At 39.9% G+C, this 23,163-nt stretch overlaps 1 protein-coding gene and 1 long non-coding RNA gene across 13 annotated transcripts in view; one reads left to right on the forward strand and one right to left on the reverse strand.

Annotated features, from left to right (window-relative positions):
* RAD51B (RAD51 paralog B) overlaps positions 1-23,163 on the forward strand; it is a 682,017-nt gene that overhangs the window by 542,578 nt on the left and 116,276 nt on the right. The window lies entirely within an intron of this gene.
* LOC144320784 (uncharacterized) overlaps positions 1,524-23,163 on the reverse strand; it is a 55,238-nt gene continuing 33,598 nt past the window's right edge. The window contains exons 2-3 of the long non-coding RNA XR_013386422.1: positions 22,551-22,729; positions 1,524-1,744 (exon numbers count right to left, since the gene is read on the reverse strand). This is a non-coding gene — a long non-coding RNA (uncharacterized LOC144320784). The remainder of the gene's footprint in view (positions 1,745-22,550; positions 22,730-23,163) is intronic.

Here is a 23,163-nt window from a genome sequence, read left to right on the forward strand (position 1 = left end):
AGGTATATAGAAAGTGATCAATTTGGTGAATAGCTGGGATCGCCCATCCTACTAAATTTGCACAGTAGAGGGAAAGCAATGTGGTGTTGGGCTGAGAAGAGTATAAGAAATTGGAGGCAGGGATTCCACCAAGATCAAGCCAATGAACTCCAGAGGGCCTGAAGATGAGGCCGGGCATCATGGCTTGCATCTAGGCTATGGCTGGCTATTTACCTCCTTTCCTACCTATTTCTGTAGGAAAGAACCTTTGTGCTTTCTACAGCTGCTCCAGGGAATACTAATTATAATATTAACAGCTGCCATTTTTATAACCAGGATGTGAAAAGTGCTACACAAACATTGTTTTTTTAAATATACTATGAGATGGGCTTTTACAATAACACCATGAAGTGGGTATGATTTTCCTGATCTTCCAGATAGGGAAATAGGCTCAGAGAGGTTAAAAAATGTTTTAAAGCTAAAAACACTCAGTAAATGGTAGAAAAAGAAATCAAGTTCAGGTCCGTCTAACTCTAAAGTGGCTTTTAGTCACTAGATTGGTTTGCTTCATGAAGAGCATGGCACACATCCAGTATTTTTGCTCTTCCTTGATCTCTTATCCTTTCTTTTAAATCCTGCACCCTGATTTTCATATAAGGAAATGCCCCTCTTCAAGTTTCAGCCTGGATTATCTATGTAGGGCTGATTGTCCCCACTTGTCTAGAGGTCTGACCAAAGGAAGAATCATATATCATTTCTGCAGAGATTGGTTTGCAGTAATCAGTTAACCCAAGCTAAGCCGATTTAGAGTAAACCCAGGACTTTGCTGGAACATTTGGAGTTGCTAAATTGGTAGAATGTCAGTCTGGAGCTCCTGGTAGCCATCTTGGACACCATACAGAGGGAATCCACTTAAGAATGGCAATGAAGGGACGCCTGGGTGGCTCAGTAGTTTAGCGCCTGCCTTTGGTCCAGGACATGATCCTGGAGTCCCAGGATCGAGTTCTGCATCGGGCTCCCTGCATGGGGCCTGCTTCTCCCTTTGCCTGTGTCTCTGCCTCTCTCTCTCTCTTTCTCTCTCTCTCTGTCTCTCTCTGTGTCTTTCATGAATAAATAAATAAAATCTTTCAAAAAAATTTTTTAATTAAAAAAAAAAAAAGAATAGCAATGAAGTCACCCTAGAGGGAGGCAAAACCAAGAGATTGAGAAAATGTTCCATGGTGAAGAAGGAAAAGTTCTGAGGTCATCATTTGAAGCCCTGGATCCAACCATGTCTTAGGTCAGTTACCCCTTAAGCATTCCATTTACTTAAGCTAGTAAGTTTCCTTCTTCATTCAGTTTCAGTTGCATTTCTGTGACTTAAAACAGAAAGAGTACTGAATAATATGCACATTGGATGCTCATAATATCCTCCCATTAGGTAGAGACCAGTTATGATTACTCAGGTTCACCTTCCTCCTTTTCTAAAAGATTCCATTCTTTGCTTTTTCTCTTCTTCTTTTTTTTTTTTTTTTTTAAGATTTTATTTATTCATGAGAGACACAGAGAGAGTGAGATTGAGAGAGGCAGAGACAGAGGCAGAGGGAGAAGCAGGCTCCATGCAGGGAGCCCGACCTGGGACTGGATCCCAGGTCTCCAGGATCAGACCCTGGGCTGAAGGCAGCGCTAAACTGCTGAGCCACCCGGGCTGCCCTCTCTTCCTTCTTTTATGTTTGCTCTTTCCTTCCTTGGTTTTCTTTTGTCCTTTTCATTATTCACCTCCACTCTGTAGAAAGAAAAAAGCATGAAACTTTTATTAAACAGCTTTCCTGGTTTGTAAGGCTCTTTGAAAAGGTTCAGATAAAGAGTACATTAAAAATAATGAGTTAAAAGCAATTAAAAATCATTTGGGGATTTTAGTTAGCCATAGCTTCTTTGCCACATATTAAGCTTTATGAAAGTCCTTGATGTCATTTCTTCCATGGCAAAAATACAACCTTTTCTGTTTTAGTCTCACTTAATCATTAATGATGGGCTGTAAAATATTCTTTCCAGTTCAAAAGTGGCATCAAATAAGTAACTGAGATGACATTAGTAATAATTTGGGAAATGTGGTCATTTAGCATTTACCACACATGTACCATGTACTGGACTAGACTCTGGAAAAAGCAAAGGCGAATAAAACATAGTTTCAAAATCTAGCTGGATCGGCAAGCCTAGGAACCACTGACCACAGTGCAGTGTGATGAGCGGGAAGATAGTGAAGACATTTTACAACTAGTTCTGCGTGGGAAGGGACCCAGCAGAACTGATGCCAGCCTTTGGGAGAAGTAGGTGCTGGAGCTACCCTCTTCCACTGTGCCAAGCAGTAATGCCTTAGTTTCTGGGTCATGTAGCAGGGTCCTGGGCTGGTGAAGCAATGGGGTTGTTGAGGACCTTAGAAACAGCAATATCTGCCAAATGGTAAGGCAGTATTTCAGTGTTTTAATAACTGGAAAGGGCTGAGTAAGCCTGGGAGTCATTTGATAATCAAGGCCTTGTAATGGAGGCAAATAGAGGGGCTACTTTACGTAGAGAAGGTGACTTTTGAGCTGGGCTCAACATAGTTCATTCAGGAAGAGAGAACAACCCCCGTAAAGTAAAGGTGTGCTCGATATGTTTAACTGGCAGAATTAGATTGAGTAATCAGGAGGAAGAGGGAAGAGGAGAGACTGAGGCAATGAGGTTGGGAAGGACCCACAAAAGAGTTTGAAAAGTAGACACTAGAGATCTAAGCATGGCTTTGAAGTCCTACCCCTAGTCTAGGGGTAAGGACTGTTGGGTTATATGCAGTGTCTTGCTAATCTGATGGAGAGAGAGAAAACTCACTTTAAGATTATGTAGCTATATGAGCTATAGGCTCTACCAGGATACCTCTAATCTGGAAAAGCTAGAAGGACAGGCGTGTTAGCCCAGAAAGCCCTGGACTGTTGTTCATCCTGAAGCAAGAAGCTGGGAAGCGAGTATTTTTTAGCGTGTGTCATCTTCCGGATTCCTGAGGCCTTCTGGGTTACTTCAAAGCTGGCCATTTAGCTTCTTATGAGCAAGGACCTCATCATATCCATCTTTGTTTTCCCTAATGTCTAGCCCAGTACCTGGGACATAGGAGGTTCTCAGTAAATATTTGTTGAATTAGTATAACATTAAATAAGTCCTTCAGCTCTAAGTAACTATTGCTTATACTTATTATAAATATAATGGCTTTATATAATTACAAAGTGTGTCTGCCCTTTTTAGGTTCTGTATTTTCATTCTGGCATGATCCGCTTTCAGTGGCATTCAGCTAGAGTCCATGCCTGTTCAACAGAAAACTTTTGGCAACAATGAATTGCATATCCTGGCTAGATTGCTGCCTGAGTATGGCAGAGCACTCACCCTCTCTTTAATTTGACTTTTCCTACCTGTACAAGGGACAGAAGGCTTTTGTTTATTTATTCTGAGATGGGAAACATAAAAGTAATGCATACTTGCAGAAAAATAATCAAGCGACATAGACTAATAGAGAGTAGGAGGGAAAATCCTCTAGAGGTATATTATATTCTAGACTTTTTCTATGAATATATAAACATATGTGTGTGCTGACAATATCTAATGTTCTATAACCTGCTTTCTAAATCATTCTTATATCATGGATAATCTTGCCATGCAAATATAGTTACTAATCTTTTTTCATAGCAGCATAGTATTCTGTGGTATGGATATAACAGAAATGTAGTCAAGAGGATGATGACATTAAAATGAATGAAATGTTGTGTTTCTTAAACTCAAAATACTTTAGGTACTTTTGTTTTTAATTATTTAAAGGAGCAAATAGCTTTGATCCAAGCCAGAGAAGTAGCTTGTGAAGCTCAATAGCTTCACTTCAGAAATAGTTGATTTAGGTCTATTTTTATTGTAGGCATGCTTTGCTTCATTGTTAACCTTGTCTAACCCCTTCTACCTGGGAAACCCAAAGAGCATAGTAAACATTATACAGATATGCCATAGAAGTTGTTCTGTACTGGTCTGGATTTAATGGATCTTTAAATGTAGTTGTTGTTTTTAAATGTCATTTAATAAGCCCCGCCTTAATTGGTCCTTTCTCTTGATCCTGATGTTAAAGGGAAAGATGGCACAGAACACTGCCCAGGTCTCACCGAATAATCCAAGCTCAGAACAATGAGATTTCTTTAGGCCCATCCCCCAAATCATCCCTGAGAGATCACACACTCCCTCATCATGTGACTTCTGAGTCTGAGATTCTGTAACTGTGCCCCAGAGGACGGAGGTCTCCCCGCTAGGCTCTTGAGTTGCTGGACCTGACTTTTGTTTTTGTTTTTTGCTTCCATTCTCTTTTGTCACCTTTCTTCCTCTTTGGTATCTCAGTTTTTATTGAGTTGTGCCTGGCTCCCCCAGGGATGAACCTGCCTGCCGGTATGGTCAGGAATCTGCAGTGTCATTAGGGTGGTTACCTCTAATTCCTTCCTCCTGGCTGTGTTAGAACTCTCCCTGAGCACTAAGGAAACTCTTCAGTGTGTGGGCTCTTGTCTTTGTGAAAAAAGCTTTTGTCCTGTAGTCATTAGGCAGAGCTCTAGTTTACTTCTAAAACATGATTAAATCCTTGGGAAGGGAGGAGGGGACAGTGGAGGGTTGTTATTTAAGATGGGTACCCTGAGGGAACAAAGGAGAGGCTTTTCACATTGTTGTGCCTCCTAATTGGGCCAAACCAAGGTTGCTGTGTGTCATTCCAGAAAGCAGTTCCCTGCCTGTTGGGAGGACAGGAGCAGAAGGGTGACAGATTGAAGCTGACATTGGAAGGCGTGGGACCAGAGTTCAGGACTTTTTAAGACCAGATCTTCTGGACTTGCCTTCTAGCCCACCTCCAAAGGGCCCCAGGGGAGACAAGAGAGCTTAGACCCCCACTCTCTGCTCTGTAGTTCCTGACATAAAGAGTTTCTCTCTCCCAGAATTTCTGGGAAGGGGCTGGTTTGCTTTATTCCACATAACTCTATATTGCTTGAATTATTTATGGTGAACATATGTTATTTATATATTCAGAAAAACATAAAACTATATTATCCCCCCCACCTCCTTCCTTTGGGGGCTCAATGCCAGGCATGTTGGATCCCACAAAGGGCCCTGCCCAGACTCCCCATCACAGGGAACATCTTATGTTGGATGGTTTTCTGACCTCTTTCTTGGTCAATATTCATCTGTATTCCTAGCGTCAGGGTCTGGCCTTCCCAGTAAGATTACCTACTGACTCATTCTAGAGAAGGTGCTCTGCCATATGGTACATTTTGTGTCAATCACAGAGGCTGTGATTTGGACACAGATTTGATCCAAATATATAGTTCTTGGGATCCCTGGGTGGCGCAGCGGTTTGGCGCCTGCCTTTGGCCCAGGGCGCGATCCTGGAGACCCGGGATCGAATCCGACGTCGGGCTCCCGGTGTATGGAGCCTGCTTCTCCCTCTGCCTGTGTCTCTGCCTCTCTCTCTCTCTCTCTCTCTCTCTCTGTGACTATCATTTAAAAAAAACAAAACAAAAAAAAAAAACAAATATATGGTTCTTTTGAGAATTTCAGATCCTAACAAGTCAGTGAAAGAAGGAAGATTGTGACTAGGGGCCTTTGTCACCCCTCAAATCAGACCCCATAAATGGCTGCCTGATGGGCTCCCTTGCTCTTGGGCTTCTATAAATAAAAGTTCTGGGCATAGGCAGCCAGACACTCCCCAATATTGATCAGTAGACTTGTTTGAGCTGTATCTCAGTTTCCTCATTTTTTAAAGGGGGATAATAATAGTATCAACTTTATAAGGTTGATGTGAGGACTACGTGTTTTACAATAGTGCTTGGCACATAGCAAGAGCTTAATTAATAAATGTCATCTCTTATCACTATTATTACCCCAAGTCCACCAAGAGTCCTGACATTTGAAGCAAACCCCAAATGGAAACCTGATGGGTTCCCAAAGAAATAAGACAGCTTTTTAACTCCAATTGACAAATAATCTGGTTTCTATCAAGTTTTTCTTACCAAGTTCTTTCTAAAGTCCTTCTCCTGCAGATCCCCATCTCTTGAATTATTTCAGTCTATGAGTCTATTTCTGTGGGCTCAAGATATCTTAATTCTTCAACAATACTCAAAACATGAGTTACTGTATATTTATATATAGTGTAAAATTTAGTCACAGTCAAAATACTAAAAATACAAAGATTAAACTGACAGGTTCTCGAGAATGTGCTGACAACACCAAAGAGAGTTATTGTATAAAGTTCCAGCTCTCCTCCATCTTACTAAGCTTCTTGCAAAGACTAGTTCAAACTAGATTTAGTTGAAGCCCTAAAAGAAAGGATGGGAATGATATTCTTCTGTCTCTCTCTTACACTCTTAAACTCATTGGCAATTCTGTCTTGTGTTTCCTCCTTGTCCTCTGCCCTTTTTTTCACTGGGGGAGGGCTTTAGGGAAATAGTAAGAATGCTGCAGTAACAGAGGGAATTAATTTGACCGGGCTCTGAAGAAAGAGTGTGTTGATTTCTCACTAGCAATAGTTTCTCCACCCATCAAAACAGAGCCAGGGATGTGGTACATTACACAAACCAGTCCCACTTGACCAGCTGTTTTTGGATATGTCAAGCCCAGAGTTCGGCCTCTTTACATAGAAACATGTTGCCTTCCTCGAATCAATTCCTGCAAGACGAAAGAAAATCCCGCGTGGCCCAAGCATGATGTAACAGGGATGTGTGCTTCAGAATTCAAGACACACCCTCAGAGTTCCTGGCATCTTTTTACCATAATAATCACACAGCCACAGCCTTACTTCTGTGACCTTTGCAGGCCAGAGCTGCCTTACCTTGGCTGTCTTTCTGAGCAGGCCTGGACAAGAAGATCCAGCTCTGCTTCCTACGGGCCTGTGGATGGTGCTGGGAAGCCAGGCCTGCCTCACTGCATGTTCAGAGAGCTTAGTGTTTATATATGGTGTATTTTGTGAGTCTTTTTTTCCTGGTCATTTTTATACTCCTGATATAGGGTAGAGAAAGAGAGTAGGTCTTTGTTACTTGAACTTGCCTGTAATATTATTTGGTTGCTTTAGTCAGAGCTAGGTTGAAATTTCCAAATTCAGATAACAATGAAACTAGCTCATACTTATTTAAAAGTTAAAATCAATGATACTTCCATTAACCTATGATTTTTTTAAAGTTATAAACAAAGTTTAAATATGATATTTGATGGCTATGACTTACTAAGGATACAACTAGTTCTTTCTTCTTCCAATAGCAGCCCCCAATGGTAATATTAACAATTTCAGTAATGGTTAGAAATCTCATTTGAAGCCTCAAATGAGGTTACAAGCCTATGTGTGAAATGATACATTATCTTTACACACACAGACACTCTCACATGGACAGCAGAGACAGATAGATCATTGAGCTGACTGTCCTTCAAGACAAGGGAAGTCACAAACTTTCCTGCATTTTTTACCCCTTCTCCCACCATGGTGGGGGGAAAAAAGCTAACATTTCTTAGGTACTTGTGAGGTGCCACATTTTTCATTAATTTCCTTCATCTCATTAATCTCTGCAATAAATCCATGAGGGTGGTATTATTGTGCTCATTTTAGAGATGAGGAAGTGAGGATTGGAGAAGTTGGGGTGCCCAAAATCATACAGCCAACATGTGAAGCCATGATTGACTAAATTCAAAGCTTTTTGCATTTTGTAATGATGATCATACTTGGCTCTAAGCCATATTTTTTTAGCCTCCCAGGAGAATGATTTGAGGATAATTAAAAATTATATATATTATATTATAATTATATTATAATATAATATATTTATTTATAATTATATAATTATATTATATTATAATTTTTAACTATATGTGTGTGTATATATATATATATAACCTTGAGAAGAGCTTTTTGGTGTATATAGTACTTATATGTATGGGCTCTGTATGTGTGCGTGTGTTTGTGTGTGTGTGTGTGTAACTGACTCTCAAATCTAATGTTATGATAATGTCACCAAATCACTACCTAATTGGAGATAGAACTAAAGCTTGCAAAGACAACCTCCTCTTTACTGTGGAGGTTTAACCGCTTATGCTTCTCTCCACTCTTCCTCATGATCCATCTGATATTATTTCAGTTTAATAATAATAAAAAAATATTAACCCAAGAGGGCAAAGACATTGAGAATCATTTTGAGACATTGATGGATTTCAACAAAACATTGGGAAAGAGAAAGTGATAGAAGATTGGCAGAGCATAACAGAGGAAACTGCAAGCCAAAATGCCTTCAATCTAGTGTAACGCTAGAACACAAGAGGTTTTCTCAGGACTTCAAAGCACCAGATATCACAGAAGGTAGAGAAGATGACAACAGATTGGTTGAAAATTGTGTATGAAATAGTTGGACCCCTTTATCACCCTGGACAGCCAGGTGATAAATTTCTAACCCAGGGTGAAGGCCAAAATTTATCTTTGGAGAAAATGAATTTTAAAAATTTCAGGCTTAGGACTCCCAACAAAGTAGAGGATATGGGAAGGCATCTGGCTAAAATAGGAGATTATACCTGCCAAATAGTGAATCTTTCTCTGCCCTGCTTCTAGAATATGGAAAACTAGATAAGAGATTGAAGAACTCTTTTCAGTAAATGCTAATCCACCTCTGAGAAGGCATCTGTATATTGACATTGATCACTCTCTAGTGGATCCCACTAGTTTACAAATGCTGTCCCTATACATAGTATTTCTGATTATATTTTTAGAATAAAATAATTTTATATTATATAATTTAAATATAACTGAACAACCAAGGATCACTAGACTTTGGAAATGCCTCCCATTTCACAGAGAGAATAAAACAAACAGAAAAAAAGAAAAAAATTCCATGAGGAATGAGAGCTAATGCAAAATTTAGAAGAAGAAAAAAGCAAAATAAAGTATATAATTAATCTCAGAGAGTTAAAGAATTAATGAAAATAGGATTGCTGAATTAGAAACAGTTAGAGACAAGAAAGAGCTCCTGGAAATTAAAAATATGATAGCCAACATAAATTCAGTTAAAGGGGTGGAAGATAATATCAAATGATGTTATTGCTATTTCAAAGTATATGTAAGCATTAAGTTCATTAAACACAAAACAGGGGCACTTTGAGTGGCTCAGTTGGTTAAGTGTCCAACTCTTGATTTTGGCTCAGGTCATGATTTCAGGGTCCTAGGATGGGCCCCACATTGGGCTCTGTGCTCAGTGGGGAGTCTACTTGGGGATTTCCTCTCTCCCTCTCCTTGTACCCCTTCCTCCACTCACATGTTCTCTCTCAAATAAATAAGTAAATCTCAAAAAAAAAACAAAAAACCCACAACCCAATCATCTAAAACTGTGAAAATATTTAAAACAGAAAAAGAAGGTGGCAAGATTAAATAGGAGGAAATAACAGGTGAATATTGAATCAGATGTTTAAAATTTTGCCTTGAGAGACTCAATGTATAGAATGGCAGAATATGGCACTCACAATGTCTGCACTTCCACAAACCAAGAAGAACATTGACAAAAACTGTCAAATCAACTTTTTCAGAACTCTGGAATTTAACTATAGGCTTGCAACAATTTGAGGAGTGTTAATTTAAGAAAAGCAGAAGAAACCTGGTAAGAACAGCAATATTTGTGGTATTTTAACTTTCCCTAATCCCATCCTCCTCCTCCCCAGTTCTGCAATAATCTTGAAAACTGACCATCTTTCAGCTGCAATAATTTTGTAAGCCAGCAGCCTAGCGACCACTGGAAAGTTTCCAGCTCCCCCAAAAGCCCCATCTGAGAGAACTGTCACCATTTGACCTGTGCAACAGCTCACTGAAAGTTCCATTTTCAGGAGTTGTCCTTTTTAACCTGCCTCAGTACTTGGTCTATGTGAACAGCCCTACCCACAGGGAATTTTTTTAGAATAATCAGTGGCAATTACTTACCATCATGACTGCCTAAGGTCCCATTACCAGGTAGGGCTAACAAGAGTCTAACCAAAAAAAAAAAAAAAAAAAAAAAATTGAAGAAAATAATTGGGGAATGAGATGTCCACATGGGGTCTTTGTAAATGTCCTACTTACACCAGGGAACCTGGAAGGCTACACAAATATCAGGAAGGACTTAAGACCCTACACTCTCACTAACCTTAAGGCTCTGTGTAAGCAAGAAGTAAAGGCTAACACAGAGTTTTGAACTGCTTGCTGGAATGTTGAAGGCATGCCTTAACACACAGAGAGACCCTTGGCAAAGGTGAGGAGACTTACAGGTTCAAGGCATTTAGGGAATCTTTTTGATCATTAGCTATGCAATTATTAGTCACTAAGTGATTTCATGTACAAAGGATCCTCAATAAAATTAGTTGGATTCTCAGCAGAAACCATAGAGGCCAGAAGGCAGTGGACTGACATATTCAAATTGCTGAAAGATTATCAGCCAAGGATTGTATATCTAGCAAAACTATCCTTCAAAAATGAGGATAAAGTAAGACATCTTCAGAAATACAAAATCTGAGAATTTGCTACTAGTATACCTGACCTATAAGAAGTACTTAAAGGAGTTCTCCAGGCTGAAATGGAAAGACACTAGAGGGTAAATCAGATCCACATGAAGAAATTGACTCAGAGAGTCAGTAAATGTGAATACATAGATAAATATAAAAAACAGTATGAATTTTTTTGTAATTATTTTCTATCCCTATCTTATTTGAAAGACAACTACAAAAAAAAAGACAACTACATAAAGCAATAAATATAAAACTATGTTGATAAAATGTATAAAAATGTGATTTGTATAATAGTACAAAGGAAAGGAGGATAATGGAGCTATATTGGAGCAAAGTTTTTGTAAATAATTGAAATTAAAGTGTTATCAATCTGAACTAATTGTTTAAAGTTAAATTTTTAATAACAACTCTTGGAGTAACCAAGAAAATAACTCAAAAATGTATAGTAAAAGAAATAAGAGAATTAAAATAGTATGCTAGAAAAATATCTAACACAAGTTAGTAATGGAAAAATGGAGGAACAAAAAAACCATGAGATATACAGAAGAACAAATAGCAATGTCAGATATATCCTACCTTATCAATAATTATATTAAAAGTAAATGAACTGGGACGCCTGGGTGGCTCAATGGTTTAGCACCTGCCTTTGGCCCAGGGCATGATCCTAGATTCCCGGGATCGAGTCCCACATTGGGTTCCCTGCATGGAGCCTGCTTCTCCCTCTGTCTGTGTCTCTGCCTCTCTCTCTCTCTCTCTCTCTCTCTCTCTCTCTCTGTGTCTCATGAATAAATAAATAAAATCTTTAAAAAAATAAAAATAAAAGTAAATGAACTAAATAATCAAAAGCAGAGATTGGCAGAATGGATAAGAATATATATATTCATCTCAACCAAATCCTGTCTATAAGAAACACACTTTAGAGTCAAAGACACAAATTGATTTAAAGTAAAAGGATGGACAAATAGATAACCATGTAAGTGGTGAAATTGTGATTTAGATGACCCAAATGTATTTCTTATATATAGTTGGTCTTCATCTGCAATTCCTCACTTATGGATTGCCAAAACTTTTGGCATTTCCTGAGCAATAAGAGCAATGGAGCATCTTTTGTTATAATATTTAGTCTTTTGTCTTCAGTTCCTGAAAATGCTTCAGAGCCATAAAGGTAAAATAGTTGCCTTGTTATTTCCACGACAAATGGGTTTATGTTAATGAAGGTGACTCTTGCAAAGCACCTAAAGATGAAGTCTGGTTGCCAGGAAAATCAACCATGAAGAGGGGATTTGAACTTTCAGTTTCACGCCCTGATTTCCAAGAAGGGGAGAGGGGCTAGAGGTTCAATCAGTCACCAGTGGGCAATGAGTTAATCATGCTTACATACTGACACTTCCACAAAATCCAAAAGGAGGTGGTTTAGACAGATTCTACATTGGGGATCCAGAATGCTTTCAAATGCCACCATCCCAAGCCCTAAGTTCCATGAAGACAGAAGTTCCTTTGTTCAGGACTTTACCCTATACATCTCTTCATCTGGATGTTAATTAGTGTCCTTTAATATACTTTGTAATCAGTAATTAGTAAGTAAGTGGGTTTTTCTGATTTCTGTGAGTCATTCTAGCAAATTAATTGAACCCTAGGAGGAGGTCATGGGAACCTCTGATTTTAGCCAGTTAATCAGAAGTATGGGTAACACCCTGGACTTGTGATTGGCATCCTGAGATGGAACAGATCATTGGAACCTCCAAAATGTGCCCAGTTTGTGAGAAGCACAGGTAACAACATGAACTTGTGACTGGCATGTGGAGAGCAGTCTTGTGGGCCTAAGTCCTTTATCTGTGGAATCTGATTTTGTCTCCAGGTAGACAGTGTCAGAGTTGAGTTGAATTCTTGGACACCCTGCTGGTGCCTGAGAATGCTTTTTGGTGTGGGGAAGCCTCAACATACATGTACATTGAAATTAGGTTCAGGGACCCTTTTGCAAACAGTAACCAAAAAGAGCTGGTTACCAATATAAGACAAAACAGACTTTTTAAAAAATTATTACTGAAGACAAAAAAGGATTTTTTTTTTTTAAAGCTTTCATGGGCAGCCCTGGTAGCGCAGCAGTTTAGTGCCGCCTGCAGCCCAGGGTGTGATCCTGAAGACCCGGGATCGAGTCCCATGTCAGCCTCCCCCAGCATGGAGCCTGCTTCTCCCTCTGCCTGTGTCTGTCTGTCTGTCTCTCTCTCTCTCTCTCTCTCTCTCTCTCTGTCTCTCATGAATAAATAAAATCTTTTCATTTATTTAGAGACAGAGAGAGCATGCAAGTGGGGAGAGGGGCTGAGGGAAAGAGAAAATCGCCAGCAGATTCCATGCTGAGCATGGGTCCTGACAGAGGGCTCAACCCCATGACCCTGAGATCATGACCTAAGTCCAAATCAAGAGTTAGATGATTAACCAACTGTGTGTGTCATGCAGGTGCCCCCCAAAAAGGACATTTTAAAAGAATAACGAAGTGAATCCATTAGGAAGACATAACAATAATAAACATATGCATTTAACAACTTAGCTCCAAAATACCTGAAGCAAAAACTGACAGAATTGAAGCAGAGTAATACACAATTCAACAATAATACTTGGAGATTTAATACCCACTTTCAATAATAGAACAACTAGGCAGAGGATTAACAAGGAAATAGAAGACCTGAGTAACACTGTAAACCAACTAGACCTAATAGGCATTCGTAGAACATTCCACTCAATAGTAGCAGATACACATTCTTCTCAAGTGTACATGAAACATTCTCCTTGATAGACCAAATATTGGGCCACAGACTGAGCCTGAAGGAAACTGTGTAAATGTCTCCAGTCACAGTGGAATAAAACCAGTAATCAATAATAGAAGAAAATGTGAGGAATTCTCAAATGTATGCAAGTTAAACATACACTCATGCATTCACCCCTAAATAAGCAATCAAAGAAAACATAACAAGGGAAATTAGAAAATATTTTGAGAAAGTGAGAACAAAAAATACAACACACCAAAACTTATATGATGCAGATAAATCAGTGCTTGAAGGGAAATTTATAGCTTAAGTGCCTATATTAAAAAAGAATTTCAGGGATGCCTGGGTGGCTCCGCAGTTGAGCATCTGCCTTTGGCTCAGGGCATGATCCTGGTCCCAGGATCAAGTCCCACATCGGGCTTCTTGCAGGGAGCCTACTTCTCCCTTTGCCTGTGTCTCTGCCTCTCTTTATGTATGTCTCATGAATAAATAAATAAAATCTTAAAAAAAAAGTTTTTCATCGCATATAAGTAATACCTCAGTAAAATTGATATTTAATATAGAAAGAATGACCTGTATTCTTTGATTATATATTTGTATGCTATCCACATATGTATAGTCACTAAATTCTCTCTGATGTTAGTATAAATTGGGAAAAATCAGTAACCTTTTCAAACCTCATGTAAAATTCACTGAAAAACAACAACAACAACAACAACAACAACCTGGTTTTAAAAATATCTGAACAGGGATCCCTGGGTGGCTCAGTGATTTAGCACCTGCCTTCGGCCCAGGGCGTGATACTGGAGTCCCGGGATCGAGTCCCACATCAGGCTCCCTGCATGGAGCCAGCTTCTCCCTCTGTCTGGGTCTCTGCTTCTCTCTCTCTCTCTCTCTGTATCTCTCATGAATAAATAAATAAAATCTTTAAAAATATATATATATGAACAGATATTAAGCTTATTGTTAACTATATGCATGCCACAGTATTTAGGAAAAAGTGCAATGATGTTTGCAACTGACTTTGAAATGGGGCATCAACTAAAATATACCATGGGTTGATGGATGGATGGATAGATAGATAAGTGATAAAAACAAATATAATAAAATGTTAATGGTAGAATCTACCTAATAGGTACCTTTATACGGTACCCACTCTAAAATTTTTTCAACTTTGCTCTATGTTTGAGAATTTTCAAAATAAAATGTTAGAAAAAATAGTAAACTCAAAATGCCATTCTGACCCTTAAGCATTACTATCACAATTTACTAAGTTAATATCCTATTGGTCTGAGGAAATTAATGTTTTCTTTAGGGAGTTAGCTCTTTCAGTTTATATACTTTGGGAACTTGATGTATTAGAGATAAACATTTTTAAATAATCATCAGAGAGATGTTATTTTAAAAAAAAGCATGGTGATACTCTATAGGGGAATAAGATCTTGTAGCCTCAGGGCCAAACTTTTTAGGAGAATCTTCTGAGTCTAGAATTATATTTCGTTAGCAATTCAGATCAACTTAATTTCTGCCCCTCATTTCTGTAGGGAAAGTTGTGAAACAGGCCACATGGAGACAATAAGTTCATGCCTGCTCAAATATGGCTCCTTTTTCCACCCTGTCATTTTCCAGTACTTTATTACTTCTACAGACCTTACTCCCCTATCTTGAGAAGGCAGTTTCGATGCCATTAAATTCATCCTCTACTCTCCCCTCATAATCTCGCAAACCTGTTGGTACTGACACTTCAGCACTCCATGGAGAGTGATTTTCCAAGTGATGAAGCAGATTCTAATCAGTATAGGATCCAGATGCAGACTGGGAGCTGGACCTCTGCCACCTTTCCCTGCAGCTCTCTTAACACAATGACTAGGGAATTCCTTTGAGGATCACTGGGTATACTTGAAGCCCCCCTGGTCCTGTGGCCTCCTTCCAGCCACAGAGATCTTCCTGTCTGGAGCATTTCCGGCCCTTCTGTCCCTAGGCTTGGAGAGTTCAGCTCAACCTGGGGAAGAGACAGAAGATTTGAGGTTATCAAAAGCCTGTTGAATTATCTGATGCAAGACTGACTGGCTTGTTTGCCTCCCTGGCTGTCTTCCTGGGCTTCAAAGCAGCTGAGAAAACAACCTTTTTCTAAGTCTTGGACAAGGAGGAAAATCCCTGGCATGAAGGATTTCTGTCGCAGACACTTGGCACAGCTAGAGGAAAGGTTTGTTTAGCTTAGCATTGGGTTTTATTAGCCCAGGCATCCAGTTGAAGTGAGATAATAGGGTCGCTGTTGAAGGACATTTCAGAGTCAATAGGTTTCCTCCCTTGCTTCTCAGAAGGACCCTTGCATGCAGATGAAAGTATCGGATGCACTCGACAAGGACATCGCTGCTGAATTCATCAACAATCACATAATCTTGCTGATCACAGAGGAGACCAAGGCAGGGTTGAATAATTACCAAAATGGGAAATTGCAAATGGATATAAAGTCACATTTCTCAGCTCTCTCAATTGCTTCGAACCCCAGTTGTCTTGGCTCAGCAATTATATTGTCTTTGGGCTCTAAATTTTGTAGCAGAGATGAGGGATAGAAAGCCAGGCCTACCACCTGCCCTGACAGGAAGAAATTCTTCTGCTTATTCTTTTCTTCTGCCAGCTGGCTTTACTCTGCCCTTCACTCCCAACCAATGTGAGCTTTGGGGTAGTGGGTGGGAAGGGGAAGGAAATAGAAGAGAGGAAGGATTCATTAGGAGTGTTCAAGGAAGCCTGCCTGGCACAAGAATTAGAGAAGAGAAAGTGGAAGAATTGGTGCCAGATTACCCTCAGCACATGGTTGCTTATTCATGTCTACTTTCCTGGGCCATAAAGGCAAAACTCACTTTTTCCTAAAGTTGGGGCTGTATTGCAGGAACTCAGGTAATCTGCCAGGACTAGAACTCTATAAAAGCAGCCTCCAAGATAGCCTATACCCAAGGTTCCTGACATCTTTGGGCTGTCTGCTCCATACTGGCCTTCCTGACCACCCATGAGGAAGGCCTGAGCTGGGTTGCCCCAGATGGTAGTCACACCTACACTTTAGAAGAATACAGGCACTATCCCTAGAAGGTATCTCCATACTGGAGGAGGCCTGAGGTTCCTATGGCCAGCACTTTCTGTTCTACATCTCCTTTTTCACTTTCTGAGCCTTTTAGAAGTGGGATCAGGCCAGGAAAAACATGTGATGCTATAGCATGCTGAAACCAAAGACTTGACTTTGGACCTGCTCAAGCTGAGAATCTTGGCAGTGATTGACTGGGCAGGCTGCTCTTTTTTGTGGCATCTTCTGAGTCTCCCAACTTTGGGGAGAGGTGCCAGCTAAGTCCTCAAAGTAGGTGTGAGTCAGGGCTTCTGAGGGTCACCAGTTTGTGCATTTATTCATTCCTCCATTTTGGGGTTTTATAATTGAGTTTCTGTTATGTATTTGGCACCATATTGGAAGTTAGTGGGACTAGGAGAAGCAGCAATGATGTTGATGGCTCCTACCTTCAAATACATGGCAGTGAGTCCAGGTAACATTAACTGTGAAACAGTGGAGAAGGCAGTAAGCACTATTAGAGAGGTATAGATGAAGTGTAATGGGATTAGAGACAGATTACCTCAGGCTGGAGAAACTGGCATAAGCTTTCTGGGAGAAGTGGCATTTGTATAGGGTTCAAGGAATAGGTAGGATGTGGACTTTCAGAAGTGAAGGGCAGAAAGAAGACTACCAGTGGGGAAGCTTGTGAACATCCAAGGCAACCTGCATGGGTGCCCTATCTGATTCCTTCTTTGTCTTGAATTGTTCAATATCCATGCTGTTGCGGGGGCAGGGGGATGCCCTTATTTGCTGTTATGTATTCTGCCTCATTTGATGTATTATCCCAGAGAAGTAGATTGATCTGTGCTTGACTACCTATCTGTGCATGATTGAGGACTACCATCATGGTAGTTAAAAGTATGGACTATAGAACCAGCTGACTTGGGCTGGAATCCTGACTTCAGCACTTAACAAAGCCACCTACCTCAAAAGATTTTTGTTTTCTTCATCATCACCATCATCATTACTGTGGGTACTCCGGAAGACTCCCTCACCCACCTCAATCCTATAGGATATTCCACCATTTTAGATCCATTATTCTACTTCAAGAGTCTTATATTAAAATGCAAACACCAGAAAGGGTAACACTGGAAGGTTTAAATCAGCTGTCACCTTAGAGCTGAAGAGAATCAGTTGACAATGTATTTGCTCAGAGCTAAATAGGCACCTGAGGGACATAAAAGAATAGGGTTTGTAAGGGGAGGCCAGTGAGCTCCAAAGGCTAACTTCCCCTTCCGTGTTTTATTTAGAATATCTAGGCCTTTGTGTTTTCACTTGTAAATTGGGAGAAACCTTCACACATATAGCATGGGGTTAAAGTAAAGAACAGTGAGGAGAATACCCATCAATCATTTTAGGAACCCACTTTGAGTTTTTTTGTTTTAAGACTTTATTTATTTATTCATGAGAGACACAGAGAAAGGCAGAGATACAGGCAGAGGAAGAAGCAGGTTCCATGCAGGGAGCCCGATGTAGGACTCAATCCTGGGACTCCAGGATCATGCCCTGGGCCAAAGGCAGGCACTAAACCACTGAGCCACCTAAGGGTCCCTTTTTTTTTTTTTTAAAGATTTTATTTATTATTCATGAGAGACACACAGAGAGAGAGGCAGAGACACAGGCAGAGAGAGAAGCAGGCTCCATGCAGGGAGCCCATAGGAACCCACTTTGTACAAAACACTGGATTGGGCCCTATAAAAGGGATGGGTATGGTATCAAAGAACATGCCCCCAATCTTTGCAATCCCATTAAGAATTCAGAGCATATACCTAAGAAATAAATTGAGGTAGAAATAGCAGTCCTTTAAAAGTGCAAATTTGCACAGTGCAAATTGAATCTGCCTGGCTCAACAATAAATGTTTACCGATGAATGGATTGAATGAATGAATGAGTGCCCAGGAGTGAGGAACTCATAGTAGAATGTCCATGTGAAAAAAAACCCCAAAGGCCCAAAGGCTTCCCTGTGTTGTCTGTGTTCTGCCACCAAAATGTCAGCTCCATGAAAGCAAGACCTTATCTGTCTCACTGCCTGCTATATTCCTTGCATCCAGAACAGTACCTAGCACAAAGAAAAGTGCCCAGTATATATATTCTGGATTGAAAAAGTACTTGGATAGATGGATGGGTAGTACAAGTAATGGAAATTATGTCCAGATAGTAGTGGGATTTGAGACCCAGCACACCTATACCTTAAGTGTTCCTTCAAAGAATTTTAAAATATTGATGGCCACTTTCCATGCAAGAATAGGTGAAGAGAGGAGAAAATATATTCATTAGAGTATAAAGCTACACTAGTCTGATTTGAAGGAAACATTCAAGAAAAAACAACCTGGCTATTTGCAGGTTGTATAACAGCTCACAATATCACACATCTGTCTTGTGCAGCCTTGGGCTTTCTGAGCCACAGTGTTTCCACTCATTCTTGCCCTACTACACATTTCTATGAACCCTCAGAGGATTCCAAAACCAACTTCACATATTGCACACAGGGTTAAGTATGATAAAATTTTTTCACTAGGGCCCTGGAGTTTCCTTAAGCAGCCAGACCCTCCCTGTAGGTCTTTATTGAAGAAGGTGGAATGATACTTGACAACAGCACAAGTCAGAAAATGATTAGAACACCCCAAATTTATGGGATGACTGAACATCTGAAACAAAACAGCCCAAATTATCTATTAGGGAGGGTTGTTTGTTTTAGAAAAGAATAATTTGTAGTTTGAAAGGTAGAAAGGCATGGGGTATTCATTCAAATCTTAAAAAGGGAAGACTGTGTATTCACAAAGATACATGGCAAGCATCACTTCTTTTCTGAAATCTGTCGGGCAAGAACGTGAATTTACACTTCCCCTCTCTACTATGTAACACTACAGAATCTTCAGAAAACTCAGAAAAAAAAAAAAAGAAAGAAAAGAAACTCACATTACAAGGAATATGCACCTTCACCCCAGACCTCTTAACATCACGTTTGCATTGAAGTGTTTGTGGTCATAGGTTGCTTTGAGTGTTTAACCACTTGATGGTTCTCCTCTAGTTGTTCTCTTGTTTGTTGGTTTCCTTTCTGGAATTTAGGCTCCAATCCAAACACATTGCACTCAGTATAGTTTGCTGAATAAGAAAAGGACCATCACTTCTCTTGTTCCAGATGCTGCATCTCCACTGATACAACCTGAGGCTACAGTAGATTTTTGTGAACCACATCCCACAACTGACTCACACTGAACTGTAGTTAACTAGCACCCCTAATCCATTTTCTGAATGCTAAATCTCATGTCCCAATTCTGTAACCAGTAGTTGGCCCTCTGTCCTCAAGGACAAGGCCTTACATACATTTCAATAAAGTTTCATTCTAAAATATTTGTAGGGTGTCTCCCAACCTTCTAACCAAACTAAGATTTGTTTTGATATTATGATTATCTAATCCAATATGACAACTTTCTAGTTTTCTTGTCTTTTTTTAAAAAAGATTTTATTTGGGACGACTGGCTCAGCGGTTGAGCGCCTGTCTGCCTTTGGCTCAGAGCATGATCCCAGGGTCCTGGGATCGAGTCCCACATCTGGCTCCCTGCATGGAGCCTGCTGCTCCCTCTGCCTGTGTCTCTGCCTCTCTCTGTATATCTCTCATGAATAAATAAATAAAATCTTTAAAAAAAAAAAGATTTTATTTATTTGAGAAGAGAGAGAGAGAGAGCGAGCATGAGCAGAGCATAGGATGGGGTGAGGAGAGGCAGAGGGAGAGGGAGAAACAGACTCCCCACTGAATCTGGAGCCCAACAAGGGGCTCAATCCCGGCACCCTGAGATCATGACCTGAGCTAAAGGCAGACACTTAACTAGCTGGACCACCGAGGTACCCCTAATTTTTTATCTTCTATTACTATATTCAGCATCCCATCAATGGTTTAATTACATGATCCACAAGTCCAAAGGTCACCTTCTTAGTAAAGTCTTCTTTTAGTACTCTATTTAAAATTGACCCTTTTCTCCTAATATATTTCCTGTAATCTTTCTCTGCTTTTTTCCCCTTCCATAGCATGCATGATTATCTAATATACCATTTATTCTACCAATTCACTTTGTTTATTCTCTTTTTCTTCCTTTATAATAGAAGTTCCACTAGGGTGGCAATTTTTGTCAGTTCTGTTCCCTGGTGGATCCCATATTTGTTGTACAGATGTGATTGAATACATCAGTTTCCTTGTCCAGGTCAGTAAGAATGTTGAACATTGACAAGACCAAGGCTAGAATCCAGTACATTCTGTGAGAGGTTGCTGTTGATCTTAATGTCACTTACAAATCCACTTAATGGTATTAGTATCCAGCCAAACTTGTCTTCACTTTATCCAAAAGGATATTGAGAACTTGTTACATTTTTTGCTAAAAATCATATATTTCATGTTAGTGGTAGCTCTCTCATCTAACAGTCTGGCAGTTCTTTCCAAAAAAATGAAGTGGGATTCAGCTGACATGACTGATCACTTCCTCTTTCTAACTACACACAAGTCATCTTTTCGATAACCCATTTAAACCCTGCTCAGGAAGAACAGGACATTAATCAATGATCTGTCCAAACTTCATGATTCCCTGCAAGGAAGGTCCTTCCAGGTGTGAGATCCCTCCAGGTGAGGTCCTCCTGGCTTATTCACAATAAGCAAGCACTGCCTGGGAGTGGAAATACTCAAATGATGGAGGTAGCACCACTCAGCTGGAGGCTTAGTTAGCCTTAGATCCAGTTTGTTGTGTTGCATTGGAATATCCCATCCTTTTTTTCATGAGTCTCAAATTTCCAGTCTATCAAATAAAAATGGTAATATAATTTTCAAAAATATAATATGATACTTTATTGATTACTATTTATTTATATCCTTTTGATTTCATGTCCAATTGCTCCATGCAGACAATAAAGATGTGAGGTTTTGGATGTTTAGTTTATTCCTATTGCTCTTTGATCTAAAGAATTTATGTTTCTTTTCTCCATTTCCCTTTTTCCCATTCTTTCTGACACAGCTGTGGTTGAGGCTCTTGTCATCTCATCCCTGAGTTATCACAGTAGCTTTCTAATTGGTTCCAGGACTCCTGTCTCTTACTTCTCCATCTTAGATTCTTTAGTCAGGCTAATTTCCTGGAAGCCAGCTGCTCAAAATATGGTCTATAGAGCATGGCATCAGCATCTCTAGGTGCTTGCTAGACATGCAGATTCTCAGGCCTCAGTTGAAACCTACTGAATGAGAAACTGCAAGTCAATAGACCTATAGGTGATTTACACTCACATTAAAGTTTGAGAAGCACTATCCTCTATTCTGCCATTCTTCTACCAAGGGGCATCCATTAACTTCACATTGAACCATCCCTAAACTATCTCTGTCAGAAAGGTCCTGTCTAATTTTCAGGTAAGATGTTTTTGACATGAAGATGCAAATACCCACCTATACCATCTATTCATTGGTTCTGAGGATGATGAGCAAGTTTATCTAGATAACTTTGGAGCAGTAGGAAAAAGTTGAGATTTTATTTATTTATTCATTCATGAGAGACAGAGACAGGGAGAGAGGCAGGCTCCATTCGGGGAGCCTGATGTGGGATTTGATTCTGGGTCTCCAGGATCAAGCCCTGGGCCAAAGGCAGGTGCTAAACCGCTGAGCCACCCAGGGATCCCAAATTATTGAGATTTAATTTGAATTGAATCCCTCTGGTAGAAGTATTTTTGTTTTTATTGTTTGTTTTTGTAAATGAACTAGATTTTATTTATTTATTTATTTATTTATTTATTTATTTATTTATTTATTTATTCATGAGAGAGAGAGAGAGAGGCAGGAGACACAGGCAGAGGGAGAAGCAGGCTCCATGCAGGGAGCCCAATGCGGGACTTGATCCCAGGATTCCAGGATCGCGCCCTGGGCCAAAGGCAGGCGCTAAACTGCTGAGCCACCCAGGGATCCCCGTATTTTTGTTTTTGATGAGTGAAAATCAAGGGGTACTTGGGAAGCATACATGATGAGTTGGTTGGAAATATTTTTGTTAGTTTGACCCAGTGACAGGAATTTTATATATTTAATTTAATCTTCACAATAATCCCATTTGGGTGGGTGTTATTAGCCCCATTTCACAGGTGAGGAAATTGAGAATCCTAAAGGGTAGGTTGTGCAAAGCCACAGTATTGGTTAGAATTCAGGCTATACTTACCATCATAATGAAAACATTGGGACTTCAGTGGTTCAGACAAGTGGCTCTATCTTGAGATGGGCATGTGACCCCAGGTGGGAAGCACAGATGCTCTATGAGGTCACCCTGCTTCCTTCTCCCATGTTGCTTCATCATCTCTCAGCATGTCCACCTCCATGAGGTTGAAGCTGGTTCCTGCCCTTAGGAAGAGGGACAGGGAAAGTGAAGAGCATATAATTATTTAATGAAAAGATAAATTATCAAAATATTGGAAGTGCTACCTGTCACTTATACTCATGATCTGTTAGTCAGAGCTTGGTCACATGGCCACACCCAGTTGCAAAGGAGGCAAAGAAATGTTGAAGCCTGGGGAGTTATTAACTAAAAAGAAGAAGAGGAAGTGGTTATCAGGGGAAAATTGCAGGCCTTGCCACAGGCACCAAGCTGATTAGTGGAAGAGCCTAGATTCAAACTCTATGACTACAACCTGTGATCTTTCCACCACATTATACCACCATTCCTCATAGTTGACAGTCAGTAAATGTTTGCTGAACTGAGATAAATTGAGATATTACATGTAAGCCTTCTGGTTATTTGAAATTACTTCTTCCTTCTCTCTTGCCTCCCTGATTAT

This window comes from Canis aureus, chromosome 9, assembly GCF_053574225.1.
Source record: "Canis aureus isolate CA01 chromosome 9, VMU_Caureus_v.1.0, whole genome shotgun sequence".
Lineage (NCBI taxonomy): Eukaryota > Metazoa > Chordata > Mammalia > Carnivora > Canidae > Canis > Canis aureus.